This window comes from Poecilia reticulata, linkage group LG5 (assembly GCF_000633615.1).
Source record: "Poecilia reticulata strain Guanapo linkage group LG5, Guppy_female_1.0+MT, whole genome shotgun sequence".
NCBI classification, from domain to species: domain Eukaryota; kingdom Metazoa; phylum Chordata; class Actinopteri; order Cyprinodontiformes; family Poeciliidae; genus Poecilia; species Poecilia reticulata.
The window spans coordinates 2,050,106-2,058,699 of NC_024335.1; the positions used below are offsets into that span (position 1 = coordinate 2,050,106).

General features: G+C 37.4%; 1 long non-coding RNA gene across 1 annotated transcript in view; it reads left to right on the forward strand.

Annotated features, from left to right (window-relative positions):
* The first annotated feature begins 683 nt into the window (after positions 1-683).
* Positions 684-8,594, forward strand: part of LOC103464308 (uncharacterized) — a 42,479-nt gene continuing 34,568 nt past the window's right edge. Inside the window, exons 1-2 of the long non-coding RNA XR_533636.1 lie at positions 684-763; positions 4,681-4,808. This is a non-coding gene — a long non-coding RNA (uncharacterized LOC103464308). The remainder of the gene's footprint in view (positions 764-4,680; positions 4,809-8,594) is intronic.

Here is an 8,594-nt window from a genome sequence, read left to right on the forward strand (position 1 = left end):
TCGAACCTTATACTTTGCAAGACAAGTGATTTGGTTTTGTATCTAGTGCAAGGCAGTGATCATCATTTTTAGGAAATATTGATAAATGCTGGCTGATGAGGAATAGTTGATAAAGGTGTGAGTGACTAGAAAGTATTTCTCATTTTTTATGGCAAAGCAGTACTTCTCTTCTTTTTGCATTCCTTCTGTTATTTCTGAGATGTGCCATAAATCAAACACTGTGTGACATTAGTTGCAGGTGTAAAATAGCCGTCCTGTTTTCTTCAGAACGAACATTAAGTAGGAAAGGTCAGAGAAAAGAGCTGACATGGAGTCTGTTGGCAGGACAGAGCTGTGCTGTCCTCCATGGTCCACCTGGATATTGGCTATCTTTGATCAGTCTCATTATTCAACTTATTCCACTGGGAAAAACAATGATTCTTAGACTATTTAAATAGATTTGTATTTTTAAAAGACTGAGTTTTTGTAGCATGTAAATTAAAAACACTGAGAAGGCTTCCCTGACCCCATGCTGTTTGTTTCTGTAAAGGGGTGAAAAACAAGTTATTGGTAAATAAAAACAATAATTAAGAAAATATACATCTCAACATAATTTTTTATTTTGTATCTTTAATTTCTCGTTGTAATAAGTTCTTCGGTGTCATTTTAGTTAGTTCTATACAATTTCACACACAACCGCTAGGGGCGCTGTCGCCTTGGTGGCATAGAGAAGATTGAGCACACAAGAAGAATAAATAAATGTCTCGTCTTTCTCATATCACAGGTCAGTAGAAATATGGTTTTATACATATATATTAGTTTTCTTGGAAGAGTTGAAAAGGTTCTTAAATCGAATCTCAACTAATGAGTCGCGTAGTTCGTTTTGTGATTATTATTGTGTCCAAAAACGGGACTTGCTCTGAAGGCTGATTGGAGCTAATGCTAGCTGAGGAGCTAGCTGAGGAGCTAGCTCAGGAGCTAGCTGAGGAGCTAGCTCAGGAGCTAGCTGAGGAGCTAGCTCAGGAGCTAGCTGAGGAGCTAGCTNAGGAGCTAGCTCAGGAGCTAGCTGAGGAGCTAGCTCAGGAGCTAGCTGAGGAGCTAGCTCAGGAGCTAGCTGAGGAGCTAGCTCAGGAGCTAGCTCAGGAGCTAGCTCAGGAGCTAGCTCAGGAGCTAGCTCAGGAGCTAGCTGAGGGACAGCGGAGTTCATTTGAACTTGTGTTTTGCACTTTTTGAGAGAGTTCTCACTCAAAAGACATTTTGGTTTCTTTATTTTATTTTATATTAGTTTATGCTTCTTTATGGGTTTGTTGAATAAACCAGATATATTTAGAACATATGTGAAACTGAGTACCGAGACGCAGCATTAAAGGAGTATTGCGCCTTTTCAGTTTTATATCAAGAGTAGAGTTTGTTATGCAGATTGTAAAATATTATTGTTCTATTGAAATGATGGATATTGTTAAAAGCTAAGATGCTTAAATGTTAAAATATATTTTATGTGTGCTGATTAAAAATGGTAAAAGCTATTAAAATGGTTAAAAACTATTTTATATATTTTTATTTTTGATAGTTAAATACAAAAGGTCTCAGAAAAGAGGAGAAGATATTGAATTTAAAGCACTAACTACAAAATTAATATGGTTTAGAGAAGTAAAAGCTATTTGTGAATTAATTTTGTAATTTGATGGAATTTATGATGCTAAATGGAGCAAGTTAAAATAATAATTGTTTGGTTAATGGTTCTCTACTGCAGTTTGTGATACCTGAAGTGTGTTTATACCACAGAAGAAGAATAAATCTTCCAGTTGAATGTGAAGGAAGCTCAACGTGTGTCTCATCTTTCTCATACCACAGCATCACACGTTGAGGGAAGATCATCTTTTACCCTCAGCCATTCAAGGTTGCAGGGTAACCTTTCCATAAGTATTTATTGGTAAATGATGAGTTTAAATTTGAATAAAATTTGTCAAAAGACAAAACAATCATCTCATACTAACCCAAATGACTTAGAACTTGGCAGTCGGGTTCGTTCCATGAGATTCTCAGACCTGCTACCTTCCTGTTTGTGTGGCTGATATTTACTGCTGCAGCCCTTTGTGTGTCCTGACAACAGTATTAATGTTCTCTTTAATGCTTCCTGCTAAATCGCTGTATAAATCCTGTTGGTATTCATTAATTAATCTGGGTGTAATATTACTCCTCAGTATATTGACTGCAGAAATCCAGCATCCTACCTCAGAGCTGTTAAAGAATTGAAAGATTTCCCATATATACCCATTATCAGGTTTGATAAATTTAGTTAACAGATTTTTCATCTGACCTGCCAATAAATGCTGGGAACCAGTCAAGAAAAAATATAGATACTTGGCTTGCTTACTAAAGCACTAAGAATCACAAAATGTTGTGAAATTTAACTTGATTAAATACATCTGATGCAAAATGCAACTGACAGAATAATTGCCTTAATGTAAAGTAAAAAATTTAGAGATTTTTTTATGAAAACAAAATTTCAGGACCTCATACCCAGAAGTTAATTGTGTGATGTTCCGCTAATGTCTGTATAAGCATCACTGCAGCTATACTTTGAGCAAGTTGAGGCGTTTCATCGTCTAATTTCAGTGAAAATGGATCCATTTGTCTGTTGAAACAAAATACCAGACGTCCTTTTACATCTCACAATGCTGCTTGGTTTGTGTCAACACCAGGGCGCTCTAAATATTTAATATGCATTTATCATTTTTGTCAAAATACATAGTAAAATCTTTCATATTTCAAATTGGGTATGGATACACCATGGTACTTATCCCTGCCTGTTGAGTAAAACATTTTCTTTTCCTCTATTTCCCATCAGACTTAATGACTTCTTCCAAATGAAAGCAGACATTTGTTGAGTGCTTGGTTGCAGTCAAGCTTGTTGGTTTCAAACAAGCAGTCCATCTAAACTCCAGTCCTCGAGGGCCGGTGTCCTGCAACTTTTAAATGTGCCTCTGCTGCACCACACCTGAATAGAATAATTAGGTCATTAGCAAGGCAATGGAGAACCTACACAAGAAGGAGGTAATTAAGCCATTTGATTCAGGTGTTTTGTACCTGTGGCACATCTAAAAACTGCAGGACAGCGGCCCTTCAGGACTGGAGTTTGACACCCCTGATCTAAACAATCTGAGCCAAAGAGAAAAATAAACCATTATTAAAAAGCAGCTATTACTGCATTAAATTTCCCTCAGAGATTTGACATGCCACTTAAAGGACAAAACAATAATTCCCCATAAATTACCGCCTTAAAATGCATTGATGTATCCCAGAAAGCATCAGTTCCATTAATGTTGACATAAACCAAATCTAGGCATCTTGGATGTGTGTGGTTTTGGCCTTTTAACTCTGAGAGTAAGTGTCAGATAATATCTATAGGAAATAGGCCAACAGCAGGATTTCTTTTAATTAAAAATGATGTGATGGGGTGATAATGGAACTTGAACCTCAGTTGTAGTAATTAATGTTTATTCAGTCTTGAAGGACTGGATGTGTGACAGCGGGGGATAAATAACACTTGCCACTGGACACTAACATGATTATAAAAGTATCTGCTATTATTATGTTCGCAGCAGGATCTGCAGGGGAGTGAGATCTGACTATGCTAATCACTGCAAAATCAGATTTCACAGAGAAAGTAGGAGGTCAAATATTTCAGGAGTAAAACAATATTATCCCTCAGTTGTGAAACTGCTATTCTGAACAATGTTATAAAAATCAAGTCAAATTCAAAGTACTTGGTGCAAATCCTGTTTGCCTACATCTTGTTACACAGCAGTTACTAATTTTAACTTGAAAGAATCAGTATAAACTGTACAAGAACAACAGTGACTGATGAAGATGAAATCCGCTTTTTAAAAATGGCAGCAAAATTTTATTTTACATCCTTACTTGGACATATACAGTAAACCACGTTGGCAGGTAGAAGTCATTGGTTTAAATGTGAATGTGCAATCGGTCTGGAGCAATGACGTCTCAAGCACTCGGCAGCCATTTGTTTCATTCTCATTGTATGGGATAATTTTAAGCATTTTGAGATTATCCATGAAATATCCACAAAATGAACATTTCATCGGTTTCTCTGTGGAATTAAAACCTTTAATGTAAAGCCCATCAGTTTTCTTCCTAGTTCTACTCAGTTAATTGTTAATGCAGGTAAACAGATAATTTACAGACTCCACTTGGGTTCATTATAAACCTATTCAATGGTATGTAGCCTCTAGAGAAGTCCATGCCAAAAGATCTAGACCATCATTAAACATGCAACAGGTCAGTAACTTTCTCTTATTTACTCCATTCAGCTTCCTTTTTTATGCATATAAACAATCCTAAACCTCACTGAACACTTGGACTTTTATTTGATGTCAATGTTGCACATCTTAGTTGACTATTTGGAAATGAAATATGTTAAAGTTGGAGTAAATGATATGGTTTATTTTTATTTTTCTTTGGAGCGAAGCTGCTAACTTCTTTCCAAAGGAGCTAATGTCTGTTGTTAACACATCCAACCAAAATAAGGTTGGTTGGAACCATTTTTTAGGTGCTGGCGTAACATCATGTTGGCACAGGAAGGAGACATCTGCAAATTGCTCCCAAAAAGTTAGAAGCATGAAATGATTCTAAATGTCTTGGTGAAGCATTAACAGTTCTTTCCTCTGTAACTAACAGGCCAAACGAGACTCCAGAAAACAGATCCACACCAAAATCCCATCTGTTTGACACGATGCTGCCTGACAAGCAAAGTTCTGGAGGCCAAACCCAGTTTCAGTGGTTTGGAGGGATAAGCCAATAAATAAGTAAGTAAGTAAGTAAGCTTTATTTCTATAGCACTTTTCACAGACCAGGGTCACAAAGTGCTGCACAAGTGTAAAAATAAAACAATTTAAAACAACATACAAACAATAAAACACAATATTACACTAAAAAGCAAAATACTTTTGTCAATGTTAGCCTTAGCTGTCTAGTATTTATTAGACCTGGTAATTCTAACACTTTACATGTTTTTCATAAATTACTCTTCAGGTTCATTCCAGTTCCAAATCTTGAATGATTCATTAATGTTCTTAGCGTTTTAATTTTTAGTCTTTGTCTCATCTCTAGATAAATACTGTCCACTGCATACGATTCATCATGTCAAGTTTGGTTAGTATTTCCTGTTAATGTAGAGGTAGTCGCTCATGTACTATTTTATGGACTTCTCACTAAATTGTGGTGGTTGTTGTGTTGGAAAGTCTTGATTCTTTAAACTATCCATTCCAGCAAATCTTTGATTAAAGTTTTTCAGTTAAAGAACTTTTTTGTAAAATGGAGTATAACATTTCTGCATTTCCAACTCCCTAACAACTGTGTAGGCCTTGTTCCACCATATTGGCATATTTTTGTAGCTTCTGATGTTCAATCATCCTTGAGGACACTTTCAGTTGGTGAAATGTTTCAATCTTAGGCTAACAATAAATAAAATAACATAGTTAATACTAGTCATTTTCTCCAAGGAATCCAAATGTAACACGCAGAAGGGCAATCTTTTACAAAGAAAATATAGACTTCAGTTAGGAGCAAATTGAATGTCTCCAGGAATGTGGGAAATTGAGTTTCTTAAAAAGCTTGGTCTTTGGTTTGTTTCAAGTGAAACACAGATTTTTAGTGTGTCCTGGGATTTATGTGAAACACCGTTTAATTTAGTTTATTTATCTAGAACCGGTTCACACCACAGTATCACCTCAGGGCACTTTACTTAAAAGCAACTCATGCTAGACAAAGAGGGACTCACTTGTGCCAAACTCCAGGCTGCACTTATTGTCATTCATGTGTGCAAACCTTTCTGCTTTGAGTGTCTGTCTCAAAGAGCGTTGATCGACATAAATTTTAATGCAAATGTCTGCACTGAGGAAAGCTTGGATCACCCACTGACATACCCAATAGCTTTCTCCAAAAACTAAAGATGTTCTTTGTTGTGGATTGAGGAATCCCATTAACCTTTGGGAGCTTTGTACTTTTAAACTGAAGTCTTTGTGTTGCTGGGTGAGGGTTTGATGATAATCGCTCAGGCTTTGGAGCCTTATCAATATGTCAAGCTGGTTGACAGAATTTTCATGCCAATTACGTCTTTTGGTTTATTTTTGATATATTTTTTGTGTTTATATTTGCATGCGCCTTTCTGAATGTATCAACTGGAAATGTCACAGACAGAAAAGCTTAGGACTGTCTGTATACTGCTGATTTAAATACCAAATCACAGAATATCTAGTCGGTTGTATTTCCTCTGAATCTTTTGACGACTCTTATGTTCTTATGACGAGATAACTTGAGGTGGCGACTTATTTGTTGTTTTTTAATTTGTGATTCCTGAATTATTATCTGCCCTGACATTGTAATGGGACAACTTGGAGTGAAACATTGCCTTCTTTATTTATCTTTTGGAGTCATCTGTCTCTGAACATCAAGTTATTGGCAGTAACAGCTCAATCGATGTGCCCTTCCAGGAAGATGTGAGACCTCAAAAGATATGCTGGGCCTGCTGTGACTTCTACAAAAACAAAAATTAGAGGCAGGAACACGTAGTTAAAGGAGGCAATAAAGCTTGAATGGGCAAATATTGGCTAGAAAATATATTCTAATAGACTTTGGCATGTTAATAAGAGCGTCTGTATATTGTGAACACATTTATTTTGTAACATCAATGTCTTTATTAGGTTACAAACCAGCAATAATATATAAGATGTGACCTCATTTAGCCTCCATGGAGGAAATTAAAATGCATTTCTTTTTATCAGTCTGATATTATTGAAGACTGAAACACTCATCTTTTAACAACAAATACTTGAAATAAGGGAAATTTCAAAAATATTAATGTGTTTTAGTATGTTGCAGTTTAGTTTAAATCTTGACAACTCAAAATGTTGATGAGGGGAAGATGAAACATTTTGTCTTTCGTATCACAGAGAGGAGGAGGTGAACGTGTGGTTTTCAGTCTCTCCCCCTGTGGGTTGGATTTTTCTGTGAAAGCAGCTCATCTTTATTCGACGGCTAAGGGTGTTGTAAATGTGATTGATCTTACAGGCTTTGTGCTGATTGATCGGCTGACTGGTATTCATAATTCAGCTTGAAGAAAGATAAAGTACATTTTAACAAAAGCTATCTGGACGATGTCTGAATGGGCTTGTATTATCCCACTGACATTTCAAGTCTTAATATTTCATCCCAGTAATTACCTGAACATACCTATTTGGTCTAATTTTGCCAGTTTCTGACAGGTGAATCCATATCCTGTTTAAATTGGGACGAATTGCTTTAGATCAGATATTTTAAAAAGTGGCATTCTGGCTCAATTGATTATTTTATCACCTTGTGAATGAGCCTCTCTCCACCACTGATATATTTCCTGAGGGAAAAGCGGTTGAGCAGATTATGGTGGTGGTGGGGGAGGGGTCTGGAGCCGGGGAGGCCGCAACAGACTTCAGTGTCTAAAATGTGTTCAATGGAGATTGATAGCTGTTGTAGTAAATGTACCCCAGTTATTATTCTCAGAATTATAACTGGATTTACAGACACAACTATAAATGCACAAACTCTGTTGCTGATTTAGAGTGGTGGTCTTTTGCTTGAGTTACTCCCTTTAAACACACACATGCACAAAAGCAGCTATTTGCTGATCCCTGCAGAGATATCTGTTGTTGACGCAGCGCTGAAGTCTTTGTGAAGCCTGTTGTGAAATCCTTTTTATTTCACAACCTTTTCTTTTCTGTTGAGCTGGGCTCAAACATGAGGCATTTCTTTAAATCTTTTTTTTAAAGGTTTTGTTGGCTCTAGTGACCTTTATTTGAAAGTAGTTTGACAGGAAAGAGGGTCATGAGGGAAGGGGAAGACATGCAGCAAATGTCGCCAGGCCGGAAATCGAACCTGCGACCACCGGCATGAGGACTAAGGCCTCAATACATGGGTTGTGCTTTGCCCCTGCGCCACTACAGCACCCCATTTCTTTAAATCTTGTAGGAACTAAATTGTCCAACTCATCCTTCTTTTGCTTCCTCTCGGCTTGTTGGCATTGCAGATACAACAATGGGCTACAAAACTGACAGTCGCCAAGGGTACGACAGCAACAGCTTCCTGGTGTCACCTTGGTGATGGCTGCTCAGTGATGGAGGAGGTTGTTAAGTAGAGGCGACATGCGATACTGTCACAGCAGGGAGCACAGAACCGGATGCCAGCTTCCTAACTGTTGACATTGAGCCCTTTAATGCCAGGTGGAAAAGCCCCTTCTGCCATTCAGTTCCATTTTGAAGTCATTTTAGTTAACTTCTAGATGAAACGTGTGTGCGACAGCCCAGGGTCTTTTTTTGTGTCGTGTTTTTGGCATTTCAGTGATGCCATACAGATAGAATGGTTGTCTACACCTACCAGGACATATCTCTTCTCTCAGGATATCTAAAGATTGTATCCTGATTGGATGATTGACTTTATTAAATCAACACTGCACACAGCATCAAAGTGAACAGGCCAGTGACAGACCTGTGTGTTTCTATGCCCTTCAACCATTTGGACTATATGTGTGTGTATTGTTGTTGCGCAACACCCCCCCCCCC